Source organism: Leucoraja erinacea, chromosome 19 (genome assembly GCF_028641065.1).
Source record: "Leucoraja erinacea ecotype New England chromosome 19, Leri_hhj_1, whole genome shotgun sequence".
In the NCBI taxonomy this organism is placed as follows: domain Eukaryota; kingdom Metazoa; phylum Chordata; class Chondrichthyes; order Rajiformes; family Rajidae; genus Leucoraja; species Leucoraja erinaceus.
In genome coordinates, this window is record NC_073395.1 from 26,298,429 (window position 1) to 26,314,559 (window position 16,131).

Sequence of the window (16,131 nt, forward strand, 5' to 3'; positions counted from 1 at the left end):
GAACGACTGCTTGGGTCCTTGAACGGAGTCGAGGGGGGAGGTAAAGGTACAAGTGTTGCATCACTTGCGGTTGCAATGGGAAAGTGCCCGGGGAGGGGGTGGTACGAGAGGGAAGGGAAGAATTGACAAGGGAGTTATGGAGGGAGAGGGTCTTTGCGGAAGACTGGGTGTATTGGGTCCACTGCTGTTTGTTATCTATATTGGAATTTTGGATAACAATGTGGTTCATGTGATTAGTAAATTTGTGGATAGCACAAAAATGGTGGTAAAAGAGACAGTGAGGAAGGATATCTAAATTTACTAAAGGATTTGGATCAACTATGGAAGTGGGTCAAAGAATGGCAGATGGAATTTAACTCTGATAAGTGTGACGTAATGCTTTTTGGTAATTCAAACCCGGGTGACACTTACATAATAAACCAGAGCAGAGATACGTTAGGGTTCAGGTATACAGTTCAACAAAAGTGTCGACAGTGGTGGACAGGGTGATGTAAAAGGCATTGGGCAAACTTGCAAATCAATAAGGGTATTAAATACAAGGATTGAGACTTCATGCTGCAGCTGCACAAAACGTTGAGTGAGTCTGCATTTGGAATATTGTGTACATTTCTGTCCACTAAACCATAGGAGCGATGCCATTAAAATGTAAAAAGGTGCAGATAAGATTCACCAGGATATTACCAGGACTTGAGGGCTTAAGTTATAAGGAGAGGCTGGATAGGATGGGACATTTTTCCATGACGTGTAGGAGGCTGAGGGATGATCTTCCAGAAGTATATAAAAATCATGAGAGGCATAGTCACAGCCGTTTTCCCCAATGTGGAGGACTCCAGAATTAGAGACCATAAGTCTACGATGATAGGGGAAGATGTAAGAGAGACCTGAGGGGCAATTTCTTTCTGCAAAGAGTGGTGGTATACTGTATGGAATGAGCTGTTTGAGGAAGTGGTAGAGGAAGGCACAAATACAACATTTTAAAGACATTTGGGCAGGTAGATAGGAAAGGTTTGGAGGGATATGGGTCAAATGCAGGGATTTATATAGAAACACATCTTGGTCAGCAAGGATGAGTTGGGGCGAAGGGCCTATTTCTGTGCTGTATTACCCTATGAATCTTGATCAGCAGAGGTCAGAATGGAACCTTGGTCACTGGAGCTACAGGACCTGACTGCCACTATCTGTTGCTCTTCCTCTGAAGAACACTGGTCCTTAGTGTCTGAAGAAGGGTCCAGATCTGAAATGCCGCCTGTCCATTCCCTCTCCAGATGCTGCCTGAGCTGTTGAATTGCTCCAGCTCTGTGTTTTGTTCAAGATTCCAGCATCTGCAATTTCCTGTGTCCCCGTTTTACTGCTCCACTGTGAAATTCCCTGCAAGTATGGCCACTTTGTAAAAGTTCTCCTTCTTTCACTGATGGAAGTTCTGCTGGCCTCCTGCCATTTGACTATATGCTCACCCTGACTCGTTACTGCAGCCACATGTCTTTCCACAGTCCTTGTCTTCACCACCACCATCTTGTCCCACAGGCCTCCCAGTTCAGGCCTAACCATGATCTGGTATCTACAAAACATTCACCACTTCTCACAACAGGTTGCACTACTTGTCCTTCACTCTCTGCCATGCACCCATACCTTCTAGAAGTCTGAAGATGGGTCCAGACCAAAAATCTTGCTTGTCCAAATCCTGTCCCAGATGTTATCTGACCCATTGAGTTCCTCTAGCACCTTGTGCCTTTATGTAAGCTCGCAGTGTGCACTTTCTTATACTGGACTGTCCTTTGAGACATCCAGAGGCAATAAAAGCTGCTTTATATATTAAAATCGGTAATCTGTATTTCTTCACCTACATCAAGGTGAAAGCTTGAAACTATAGTTTCAAGAAAGCATTTGCACTAGTTACCCTTAGCTAAATATTCACTCTGACCATGTCTTCAGATAATCATTCTGACCCACTACCAAGCCAAAATGGTGCAATCCAACTGATAATAAGTTGTTGACATAAGTTGTCCAGATGGATAGTTGGTCAACAGCCAGGGGGCATTGAGGCCCAGAAGCAGGACCATTGGGATGGATGGTGGATGCAAGAGAATGGACTGGGGAAGGAGGGAGAAAAAATAAAATGTGGGACTCAGAATAGAAAGAGGTAGAGGATGAGCAGACTTACTGACCTTAAATTGGAGAATTCAATAAATGGAATATGAGATGCTGTTCTTCCAGATTACATGTGGCTTCACTCTAGCAATGGAGGAGTCCCACGATGTAAAGATCAGTATGAGAATGGGAAAGGGTATTCAAATTATTAGCAACTGAGAGATCCAACAGGCTTTGGCGGACCGAGAGCAAGTGCTCAACGAAACAGTCAACAAATCTATGTCTCAGCCTCAACAATGTAAAGGAGCCCACATAGGAGAAGGCAGGAGATGCCATGATTGAATGGCAGAGTAGAGTCGATGGGCTGAATGGCCTCATTCTACTGTACACAAAAATGCTGGAGAAACTCAGCAGGTGCAGCAGCATCTATGGAGCAAAGGAAATAGGCAACGTTTTGGACCGAAACCCTTCTTCGATGGCCTCATTCTACTATTCCTTATGAACAAGGTTGGAAAAGGTGCATGTGAATGGATGCGTTGGATGCAGAGGCGGTTGGGATAAATGGCGAGAATCCTTGGAACTATTTTCATTCATCTGATAGTTTGATTGTCTTTTCCAAATATCATTACTGATGCTTAAAATTAAATGGTTATGCATTGCCAAGGCTAATAACGTCTGATGCCATAACACAAGGGCCTGCCTTGTTCCCCTATATGATATTAAATTATTAAGAAAGATTGGGATATTATTAATTGATGACACTTATCTCTTCTGTTGTCCTTCAACTTTTTTTACTTTGAATCTGTTTCCTGAAACTTTCATATTTCTTCTTCTTATCCTTTTTACAGCAGTAAAACATAGAGTGTCAGTGCCAAAAAGTTGTTTTCTCTATTAATCTTCCAGGTTTGTTTTAAAAGCACACATGTATTAAATGTGCTTGCATAAACAGAAGCAATCAGATAAGCTGAAGGATGCAAGCAGAGATAGTGCAGGTGCTATCTCATAGTTCCAGTTACCAAGATTCGATTCTAACCTCCGCTGCCCGCTGTTTGGGATATCCACCCTGAGTCGACATATGTTTTAATTCTATCAAATATTGATGGACTTTCCGGATACCACCTCTGCTAAATCCTCCAATATATGGTAGAAGGCAGGAGATGCCATGATTGAATGGCGGAGTAGAGTCGATGGGCTGAATGGCCTCATTCTACTGTACACAAAAATGCTGGAGAAACTCAGCAGGTGCAGCAGCATCTATGGAGCAAAGGAAATAGGCAACGTTTTGGACCGAAACCCTTCTTCGATGGCCTCATTCTACTATTCCTTATGAACAAGGTTGGAAAAGGTGCATGTGAATGGATGCGTTGGATGCAGAGGCGGTTGGGATAAATGGCAAGAATCCTTGGAACTATATCCTTGTTCCATCTGGAGGGAGGGAGGGGTAAGATTATAATGTGGGACACAGAAGAGACACGGGTGATGGCTCCATCTACAACTGCAGGAGGGAAATCATGTTTACTGAAGAATATCTCAAATATTCCAGAGAGGAAAGCTTCATCTTGGGAGCAGATGCAGCAGAGATGGAGGAATTGTGAGTAAGGGATGGGATCCTTGCACTAGGATAGTGGGAGGCGGTGTAGTCAAGGTAACAGTGAGAGTTATTGGGTTTGTTGTCAGGGTTTGCAGTAGATGTCAGTCAATTGTTTCTCCCCTGTGATGGAGACACAGAGATCAAGAACGGGGAAAGAGGTGCCGGAGAATGTCCGGGTGAATTTGAAGACAGGGTAGAAATTCGTAGGAAAGGTGAAGAAATCAAGAAATTGCACACGACTGCAGGAGGCAGTCACATCTTTGTAGCAGAGAAAGAGTTTGGGAATGTTGCCAGGATGCATTTGCAACAATGATTGTTTAACCTAACCAACAGAAAGATAGGCATAGCTGGGGCCCATGCAAGTGCCCATGGCTGTGTTCATTGAAACAGTCAGCAAATCTATGTCCAAGCCTCAACAATGTAAAGGAGGCCATATAGGGAGCACTTAATGCAATAAACAAGGTTGGAAAAGGTGCATGTGAACCTCTTTCTCACTTGGAAGACCAGCAGGGACACCGGATGGAAGTGAAGGAGGAGGTGCAGGGCCAGGTCTTCTTCTGCAAGGACAGTTAGGGGCCTGTCCCAGTTACGTGTCCTTGGCACGCAAATTACGCGACCTCGTGGTCGCATTGAGCCGCGATGGTTCTGCGAAGGTCGAGCGTGATTACATGCGTGCGCACAGCCGTCTGGAGTGTGTGACGTCATTTGAAGATGGACACAAAGCTGGAGTAACTCAGTGGGACTGGCAGCATCTCTGGAGAGAAGGAATGGGTGATGTTTCGGGTCGAGACTCTTCTTCAGTCTGAAAAGAAGGGTCTTGACCCGAAACGTCATCCATCCTGCATTTGTGTCTATCTTCAATTTTGTTGGCCCCGCTCTGGGAGTAGAAGTGGGGGCGGATCCGGATCACAACGGCCGTGAGCCCGAGGCCGAGTTCAGCGATCGTTTGCCTGCTTCTGCTGCTGTTAGAGGTGAGACGTTGCGTCGCGCCAGGGTCTTGGGCCGGTCCCACTTTGGCCGTCAGTTCCTCGACAGGCCTTTTGGCGCGCGAAGACTTTGTTCACTACAAACATTTCGGAGCCCCGCGCGATGTCGCTCACAGCTACATACCCCTCCACACTTCTAAGTGGGACCGGCCCCGCGCAGCCATATGATGCCCGTGCGCCTCAACGCGACCACGAAGTCGCGTAATTTGCGTGCCAAGGACACATAAGTGGGACAGGCCCTTTACACCTTCTACGACTACAGGGAAAAATGCCTGAAGGTGGGGGTTGGGTGGGAAGGGATGAGTGAACCAAGGAGTTGTAAAGTGAGTGGCCTTTACAGAAAGGGGTGGGGGTGGGCTTGGGCTGATGTGACCAGTGATGGGATCACAGTTACACCCTTGACTTGAAGGACGTGAGACCAGTTGTAAAGGATGAGGACAGGTTCTGCCAAGCGGAGGAGAGTGTTAGTTGAGGGGAACTAATTGGAGTCTCCGTTCAAGGAAGAACCGGAGGGGCTTGACACCTTCCTGGTGGAAGATGGAGTTGTAACGGGTATATGAGGTGTAAATCCATGGTAAAAATGAAGCAATGTGGTCCCAGGAATTGGAAACTATTGAAGTGGTGAAGAGCGTGTGAGATGCCGCGGATGCAGGGACTAGACTATCATTTGGGGGACAGCATGAACATGGCTAAGTGCAGGAAAAAAATAAATGACCTTCGAAATAAACAACAATGTAAATAATTTCTCAATTTGCTTTTTCCCTCAGATCGATGCCAAATTATGTCAGACTGCTGAGCCCAGCAGTCAGCACCTTCGCCTACCAAACTGCAAATAGTTCTCTTCCAATCAAACTACTGCACTAGGTCCTCCTCCTGCTTTTGGACACAGGGTCATGACCAGCTGTTCTCCCCGGGACCGACACACACAGCATTTTGTTTGCCAATAAAACAACCAAGCAGATATCTGCCCTCTACTCCAGCAGTCTGGAAAAGGGCCCTGACCTAAAACGCCGTCTGTCCATTTCCCTCCACGAATGCTGCCAGACCCCGCTGAACACCGTGCTCAGGCCCCCTTGGCCAACGCGATCTCCCGGTTGTTAGACATTTTGGCTCCCCTTCCCATTCCCACACTGATCTTTCTGTCCTGGACTTCCTCCATTGTCAGACACGCAAACTGGAGGAACAGCATCTCATAGTTTGCGTGGGCAGCTTACAACCCAACATTGATTTCTCAAATTTCAAGTAACCCTTGGATTTTCTTTCTCCGCCCCACCCCCACCCTAATCGTCCTACTAATTCCACTGTTCACATCCCTGTATCCCTTTGGTATCACCTCTTCCACAGCCCACCATGGACCATTATGATCTCCACCCTTCCTTCTTCATCTATTGCCGGCCCTGATTTATGTTGATCTTTTCCCACGTCCGGTTCATCCCCCCCCCCCTCTTTTATTTTCAGTCTGAAGAAGGGTTCCTACCCAAAAAGTCACCCATTATTTTTCTCCAGAGATGCTGCCTGACCTGCTGTGTTACTCCAATATTCGGTGTCTATCTTCAGTATAAATCAACATCTGCAGTTCCTGCCGACTCAATATCTACTTGCCATGTTTCCTTACATCTTCCATCTTCCATGTTTCAATAAGATTACACTTTGTTTTTGCCTCTGCCTCTACCTCCAACCACCTAGGCAGAGAAAGGAGATGGAAGGTCGTTTGACACATTGACAGCTGTGACCAGCTGTTTGAGGCAGAGATTTCGATTCAATCATAATTATTTAATTATTTTTTTCATCAATGATTTGGATGAGAATGCAAAACACCTGTTGGTTCTAATTGGATCTAATGTATCTAATTAGATCCCATTTGATCTAACATTCCTGACTAACCCATTCGTCAGGACCTAGTTCATATTAAATGCTGGGGATGAGAAAGTGCCATTTTGAAGATTACAATTCTGTCCTTTGTTGGAACAGCGTAGGAGGCCAAAGAGAGTGATATCAGAGTGAGAGAGGGATGGAAATCAAAGTGGCAGGCAATTGGAAACATGGTATCTCCTTTGTTGATTGAATGGTAATGTTCTATTAAGGGGTTACCTAATTTGAAAATGGTCTCTCCAATGTAGAAAAAATTGCATACTGAATTGTAAGTGGGGTGAGCACATTTATTTTCTCTGACCATTATTCTGCACTGGGACTTGTAGCACACTTATACAGACCATTTTAACTTCCCAAAAGGCTTTGGCACCACGTGAATTATCTTTCATTCTTTGTAGCCAGACTCGCATCAAGCAAAGATAGACACAATATGCTGGAGTAACTCAGTGGGACAGGCAGCATATCTGGATAGAAGGAATGGGTGACATTTTGAATCGAGCCACATGTTCAACCTAAATAGTTATTGAATAAATCTAAACTTCCTAATAGAGGAACAAATCCGAATAGGCAGTGGCGGACTGGGTCTAAAAATATTGGTTGCCAGGAGACAAAAGGGGCCCACTTCATCAGGGGCCCACTTGATATAGGGGGCCCACTTCATCAGGGGCCCACTTGCCATCGGGCAAGCTGACACCCTGGTCAGTCTGCCACTGCGAATAGGAGATTGGGAGCACTCACCCCTTTCCAACTGAATAGAAGTCAGGGTTTAATTCCTTCTCTCCAGAGATGATGCCTGACCCGTTGAGTTACTCCAGCATTTTGTGTCTGCCTCGGGGTTTAATTTCCCAACTGAAGGATGGTTCCACTGAGAAAGAAGCTGAACAATGCACAAGCTGAATAATTGTAGTGGTGGTGAAATCAAGATCTTTTATTTCCAGATTTTCATCAGTGGAAGTGAATCCCTGTCACACCACAGTTTCCTAAAAATTGAAGCTAAAGAGGGTTGAAAACGAAAAAACTGCCGAGGTCCAATGTCTGAATAAAGAAAAGCAAAGACCAGAAACACTCAGTAGGTCACTGAGGCAGCAGGTTGGGGCGGCACAGGTTGGGGCAGCACAGTGGTGCAGCAGTAGAGTTGCTGCCTTGCAGCACCAGAGACGCAGGATCGATACTGACCATGAGTGCTGTCTGTACAGAGTTTGTACGTTCTTCCTGTGACACCATGGGTTTTCTCCGGCTGCTCCGGTTTCCTCGCACACTCCATAGATGTACAGGTTTATAGGTTAATTGGCTTCAGTAAAATTGTAAATTGTCCCTAGTGTGTAGGATGTTGTTAGTGCATGGGGTAATTGCTGGTCGGTGCGGACTCGGTGGGCCGAAGGGCCTGTTTCCGCGCTGTATCTCTAAAATCTAAAGTCAGGCAGCATATGTGGAAAGAAAAACAGTGTTAACATTTCAATTCAAAGTCCCTCCGTCAGCACCCACATCAGGTAAAGCAGGTCTACTGATCAAGATGGTTGCAACTGTCTAATTTATTGACCTATTGACCACTTAAAAATCTTTGGATAGACACAAAAAGTAGGAGTAACTCAACGGGTCAAAGCGCCTCTTGAGAAAAGGAATTTCTTTTCTCCAGAAATACTGTCTGGCCCACCGAGTTACTCCAATGTTTTGTGTCTATCTTCGGTTTAAACCAGCATCTGCAGTTCCTTACTACACACAACAATCTTTGGAACTCCACTGTGTTCTGCAGTAAGCAAAAAAGGAACTGCATTAGGAAAATTAATAAATGCCTCTCAGATGGTCTATAAACAAATCAACTGTGACCTCCCTAGCAAAGAGGTACAGTTTACTTTTGCAGATAGACACAAAAAGCTGGAGTAACTCAGCGGGTCAGGCAGCATCTCTGGAGAGAAGGAATGGGTGACGTTTGGGGTCGAGACCCTTCTTCAGACTTTTGCAGAATACATATTTTGTACTTCTACTGTTAGTGCTGACCTCTACCTACAGGTGATATGTTAACATTATGGTTGGATTATTGGGTGTGTGTCTATTGAGCCTGAACAATTGTTTGAGATTGGATCACACTGCAAGCACCTAGTGCATGAGCAGATACTACTGGTCGTGTGCATCATCTGAGGCAAATATTTAGCCTCAGTGTTTGACGCTGACAATATTGACATGTTAAACAGACAGCTTGATGCAGGAAAAGAGATCATGAGGGTAAATTAAGACTCATGTGGAGTACAAACGTAGCGAGGGCCGGTTGAATAGCCTGATTTTGTGCAATGAGTTCAAAGCATACAACGTCATGTATACAAAGAACATGGACCATTGCCAGAACCCCTGGTTACATGTTTGAAGAGTAAAACTAATTTGAAATCTATGCACTCTTTGTTTCTAAGTATGAATCATTATTCAGACTTGCGAGGTTTTCTTCCCATTCATAAATAACTAAATGAGTTAATGTAGTGAAATATTTTCCTACTCCCCCAACACTCTTGTTTAGACCTGGAGGATAAGCCTACTCCCTCATGAATCATTTTTGTAGTAGAGAAGGAAAACTTTTTAAATTATTTAATAGGAACATGAGGGGTAACTTTTTCACACAAAGGGTGGTGGGTGTATGGAACGAGCTGCCGAAAGAGGTGTGTGAGGCAGGAACTGTCGGAATGTTTAAGAAACATTTGGACAGGTACATGATAGGACAGGTTTAGGGATATGGCCCAAATGCAGGCAGGTGGGACTAGTGTAGACATGTTGGCCGGTGTAGGCAAGTCGGGCGAAGGGCCGGTCTCCACGCTGTAAGACTCTGACTCAAAAGCAAATTAAAATAAACTACCATTTTTATTATTGAGTAGAATAAAAGACTGAAGTAACTCAATCACTAAAATCCTTCATAATAAAGAAAATAATTAAATGTTTTGCCCAATATGAAAAAAAATCATTTATTTGATTTATAAATTCAACTTGTTTTGATATTTATATCGCAGGAAGTACCATTGTGCCACAACCCTATCTTTTATTATCCTAGATATGTGTCGAGAGGCAGATAACCTGGAACTTCAAACACTCAGTTCCAACTTTTGGAAGAGGATCCAAAAAAACAGGCAAGAATTTGGATGAGAATGTGTATCCATTTCCCTGCTGTCAGCCAGAAATTTGTGAAGTCAGGATTCCTTCTGCCACTATTGGAGAACAGTGATTTTTTTTCTGTCTGTTTTATTTGCCATAAAGACATTTTAGTTTTAGTTTTAGAGTTTAATTTTATTTTTAGAGATACAGCGTGGAAACAGGCCCTTTGGTCCACTGTGTTTGTGCCAACCAACTATCACCCATACACTAGTTATCCCACTAGTATCGCATCCTGCACAGTAGAGGCAACTTACAGAAGCCAATTAACCTACAAACTTGCATGGCTCTGGAAGAATGGGAGGTAACTGGAGCACCCAGAGAAAATCCATGCAGAGACTGGGAGAACCCTTGGCCATCATTGCCGTCTCTAATTTGTTCTGTACCTATTCATACCTTGTTTCCCTCTCCCCTGACTCAGTCTGAAGAAGAAGGGTCTTGACCTGAAACATCACCTATTCCTATTCTCGAGAGATGTTGCCTGACCTGCTGAGTTACTCCAGTACTAACTCCGTATAGACAGCGCCCATAATCAAAATCAAACCCGGGTCTCTGAATCTGTAAGACAACACCTCTACTGCTGCGCCACTGTGCGGCCCATAGAGTAAGTGCCCATAGACTTCCCTAGGGTGAGCAAGCACCTGGGGTGTGACTTCAACACAACACTGAGCCAGCCTATGAAATGTGGACACACTGTGGCCTGAACATGCCAACCACATTGTATATGATCAATACTTGCAGTAGAGGACAAGAACATGAATCCCAGAATCCTAGGAGGTGTTATCTGAGTTAGTTGGTTGCTCTGCCCATTATATTGTTCCATGCCATTTGTTACATGCTCATGTGTAACAGGAAGTGAAAGTGATCCTGGGATTTATTGCACCATCCTGCAGGATTGCTGGTGTTGCTGATTTTATGCTGTTACGTCACGTCCCTTCTCTTTAACCTTCATTCCACCAATTCTGGATTAGGAGCTGCTCCAACACATCGAGCGTGGTGGACTTTGGACTTTTTGTAAATGGTGCCAAAATAATAAATGGTGTGTGATCTATGAAAAAAGTATTTCACTGTGGAGTGTACATGTGACAATAAAGCACCATTGATCCATTGAGATGAATGTTTACAATAGGTTGCCATTCACGTAGACTTATTTTTAAATTCATGCAAAGTTCATGAGGTTTGTGGGTCTAAAGGGAAGTCAAGCATCTTTAAAGAACATGGATAGGTGATGTTTTGCGTCAAGTTCTTTCTTCAGACTGATATGCCTCCCAGAGATGATGCCTGACCCACTGAGTACATTGGTTAGTTTAGTTTAGTTTTGAGATACAGCACGGAAACAGGTCCTTTGGCCCACCGAGTCCATGCCGACCAGCAATCTCCGCATGCTGACACTATCCTTTTTTTTTTTTTTTTTTTTTAATTTAATTTTTTTATTATTGGAGATAGGTACATAATCTATTACATCATTACTGTTACATCATTTTTAAATTGATAATATTGTCAGTTATTATTACATTGTCTCCAATACTTTTTGCATTTTTTTTCGTTTTTTTTTAATAACTAGATAGAGCTAAAGGGATAGATGAAATAGAGAGAGGGAAGAAGGAAAAAGAAAACTAAAATAAAAAAAAAAGGAAGAGGAGTGAAAGAGGTAATTGAAGAAGAATGGAAAAATTTGTTAGAGTTTAAAAACATCATTCGAGATATGTTCGTACATTTCGAAGTATAGCATTTCATCCAATCTTTAGTCCGGGTGCTAGTCAGGTTCCTGTGCTGAACTATTCTGACCCTTTAAGTAATCAATAAAAGGAGACCATGTTCCAACAAATAATTCCTGTTTATCCAACAGGGAAAATCTGATTCTTTCCATGTTTAAGGTCTCCGTCATTTCTATAATCCACATTTTGATTGTGGGGGCCGTAGGGCCTTTCCAAAATTTTAGGATTAATTTTTATTTTTTTCCTGTTATTAAACTGTAATCGATAAAGTTTCTTTGTGTTATTCTAAGTGTTTGATTTAATTCTAATATTCCGAGTATTATTAATTTTGAGTTTGGTTCCAGTTGTGTGTTGGTTACTTTGGATATTATACTAAAAATATTTACCCAAAAATTTTTAATTTTTGTACAGTTTGTAAACATGTGCGATAACGTAGCTTCTAAATGTTGACATTTATCACATATAGGTGAGATATGTTGAAAAATTTTATGTAATTTTGTTTTGGCGTAATGTAACCTATGTACTGACACTATCCTACACACACTATGGACAATTTACATTTTATACCAAACCAATTAGCCTATAAACCTGTACATCTTTGTAGTGTGGGAGGAAACCGAAGATCTCGGAGAAAACCCATGCGGTCATGGGGAGAACATACAAACTCTGTACAGACCTTTAATCAGGATCGAACCCAGGTCTCTGCCGATGTAAGGTAATAGCTCTACCGCTATGCCACCGTGCTGCCCTTGTGCCCAGTACACTGTGTCGTTTTGTGTATTAACCAGCATTTGCAATTCTTTGTTTCGACAAAAGTTGCAATCAGATCAGTTGTGATTTTGTTGAATAATAGAATGGGCTTGAAGGCCCATATGACTTCCCCTGCTCCGATTTCCTTTGTTTCTCCATTTCTTACTGGGAGTTCACCCGGTTTTTGGTTACTCTTACTTTTGCCAGCTTTTTATTGTTCTGGATCAATTTAATTACTTGGATTTTAGATTGCTGATAGGCAAGGTGGAATTTGAACCCCAAATTAACAAATAATTAATAACCTGTTTGCAGAAATAAACAGCATGCATCATGTGATGAATGCACAATTGAATTCCTGACCTTGGAGTTGTTTTGCCTACAATTAAACCGCTCACACGCAAATGTTTCAATAAATTTATCCTTCATTCTTCCAAACTCCTGAAAAATTGAATCCAACCTGCTCATTCTGTTCTCATCAGATACCTTTTAATCCCAAGATAAATCTAGCAAGGAGGAGGTGTACAAGAAAGAGCACATGGTATTGGGGGTAGGGTGTTGACATTGATGGAAAATTGGTTGGCAGACAGGAAGCAAAGAGTAGGAGTGAACGGGTCCTTTTCAGAATGGCATGCAGTGGCGAGTGGAGTACCGCAAGGCTCGGTGTTGGAGCCGCAACTGTTTACCATATATATTATTGATTTGGAAGAGGGAATTAGGAGCAACACTAGCAAGTTTGCAGATGACACAAAGCTGGGTGGCAGTGTGAACTGTGAAGAGGATGTTAGGAGGTTGCAGGGTGACCTGGACAGGTTGAGTGAGTGGGCAGATGCGTGGCAGATGCAGTATAATATAGATAAATGTGAGGTGGAAAAAACAAGGGGGCAGATTATTATCTCAATGGGGTTACGTTAGCTAAGGGGGAGGTACAGTGAGACTTGGGTGTCCTTGTACACCGGTCACTGAAAGTTGGCGTGCAGGTACAGCAGGAAGTGAAGAAAGCTAATGGAATGTTGGCCTTCATAACAAGAGGATTTCTGTATAGGAGTAGAGAGGTTCTTCTGCAGTTGTATAGGGATCTGGTAAGACCACATCTGCAGTATTGCGTACAGTTTTGGTCTCCTAATTTGAGGAAGGACATCCTTGTGATTGAGGCAGTGCAGCATAGGTTCACGAGATTGATCCCTGGCGGGACTGTCATATGAGGAAAGATTGAAAAGACTAAGCTTGTATTCACTGGAGTTTAGAAGGATGAGGGGATATCTTATAGAAACATATTAAATTATAAAAGGACTGGACAACCTAGATGCAAGAAAAATTTTCCCAATGTTGGGCGAGTCCAGAACCAGGGGCTACAGTCTTAGAATAAAGGGGAGGCCATTTAAGACTGAGGTGAGAAAAAACTTTTTCACCCAGAGAGTTGTGAATTTGTGGAATTCCAAGCCACAGAGGGCTGTGGAGGCTAAATCACTGGATGGATTTAAGAGAGTTTATCTAACTCTGGGGGCTAGTGGAATCAAGGGATATGGGGAGAAGGCAGGCACGGGTTATTGAATGGGGACAATCGCTGGCTCAAAGGGCCAAATGGCCTCCTCCTGCACCTATTTTCTATGTTTCTATGTTTCTAATGATCCCAGGAATGAGTAGGTTAACCTATGATGAGCGTTTGTCGGCACTTGGCCTGTATTGTAGTTTAGAAGAATGAGGGGGGACCTCGTTGAAACATAAAGAATAGTGAAAGGCTTGGATAGAGTGGATGTTTCCACTAGTGGGAGGGTCTAGAACTAGATGTCATAGCCTCAGAATTAAAGGACATTATTTTAGGAAGGAGATGAAGAGGGTGGTGAATCTGTGGAATTCTGAGCCACAGAAGGCTGTGGAGGTCGTCAGTAGATATTTCTAAGGCAGAGACGGATAGATTTTTGATCAGTACAGTTGTCCGAGGCTATGGGAAGACGGCAGGAGAAAGGGGTTAGGAGCGATGATAGCAGCCATGATTGAATGGCGGAATAGACTTGATGGGCCGAATGGCCTCATTCTACTCCTATCACTTATAACCTTATGAGAAAGTGAATGTGAATTGTACTGCCAAGATGAAAAGGTACTTGAACAAAAGGACACAAAGTGCTGGAGTAGCTCAGCGGGTCGGGCAGCATCTCTGGAGAGCATCGATAGGTGATGTTTCCATCTGGACCCTTCTTCAGACTGATTGTGGGGGGTGGGGAAAGAAAGATGGGCGAGAGAAGAGCCAGGACAAAGTGTAGCAGGTAATAAGTGGTTACAGGCGAGGAGGGGTTGCTAAGCGAGCGATTGGAACAAATTTACTTGTCTGATGAAGGGTCTCAACCCGAAATGTTACCCATTTCTTCTCTCCAGAGATACTGCCTGACCCGCTGAGTTACTCCAGCATTTTGTGTCTTACTTGTTCCAACATGTCAGTGATACCTTGACACCCACGATCAACTCATTGAGGACATTGACTTCATGTGGAATCTCCTTTCACTGCTACCACTGCAGTGGAATGGAATCACCCACTTACTCTCCTCATGGTCCTGGTTACTAAAGCCACTTCAATCTCAGGCAATAAACCACGCAAAATACCCTTGCTGCATTTAAGGAGCAATGCAATCTCCGAGCATTGCAGCTCTCTCCTCAATCGCAAAACCTGCTGTCATCTCCCTTCAATCTCATGCATGTAGCTATTGAATAGTGGGTTGAGGTAACTGCACACAGTAATAGTGAAATTTAACATGTATCAGAGTTTTTTTCTCACTTTCTGATTAACCACAGCCCAGTTTTCAATCCTGTGCATCACTGTTTCTTGGACACACAGCATCACAGAAATCGGCTGCGTTTGGTTGACGTTTATTGATAGATTCATGACTTTAACTTTGCCTTAAAACAAGGTAGCTTTGCTGCAGGTCAGTAGTTGATCCAAACAAGTGCAGCACATCAAGACGTTAGCAAACAATCCACCCCTCTTCCCAATTCAAAACATTATTGATCCTTTGAGATATTCTGCTGGATCATGAAAATACGTTTTTGCAGCAAAATAAGCACTGATGTCTGTAAACATCGTGAATTTGGAATGCACCGATCAATGAAAGCTACTTCTGATCTCCATGTAAAATGATTCAAAGGATAAAAACAAAAAATATGAAATAAGATGTGTAATTCCACCTTTGCACAATACACTTCTGTATCTTGTTGTGGTCAGAAAGTATCATAAGGAATAATTTTCTGACTAACACAAAACCTGTTTACAAATATCTTTCCAACTGGAATGGATTGAAGTTTTGAATATACTGTTCCTCTTCCAACATTCCTAACAGTGGCATCTTCACTGCACTTGGCGGCACAGTGGCTCAGCTGGTAGAGCTGCTGCCTCACGGCGCCGGAGACCCTGGTTCGATCCTGACCTCAGGTGCTGTCAGTGTGTAATTTGCACATTGTCCCTGTGATGGTGTGGATTTCCTCCGGGTGCTCCAGTTTCCTCCCGCACGTCAAAAAAGTGTTGGTTTTTAGGTTTAATGCCTTTTACAAATTGCCCCTCGTGTATATGGAGTGGATGCGAAAGGGAGATAATATAGAACTAGCTGAATGGGTGATCATTGGTCAGTGCGGACTCGATGGGCTGAAGGACCAGTTTCCGTTCTGTATCTCTACACTAAACTAAAGCAAATAGTGCTTCAAAGGGCAGTCTGGTTGGAATAAAGTCTGTTCTAATTGCAACGTCAAAAGTAATTGTCTTTTATATGAAAATCAATTTTCTTCCTTCATAAACTTTGACAATAGGTCAAGATCAAGAGCTACAAATCAAATAATTTATGTTCGTTCAACCTTCTGGGAATATGATTTTTATGAACTGGATCTTTCCGCCCACACTCATCACATGGATGTTGTATAGATTGACTGAAAGATATATTGTTACATTTGGCCAAAAGCCCATAGGCAGGATCGAAGCACTCCTATGAAAAGAATCAGATTCACAGTGTTG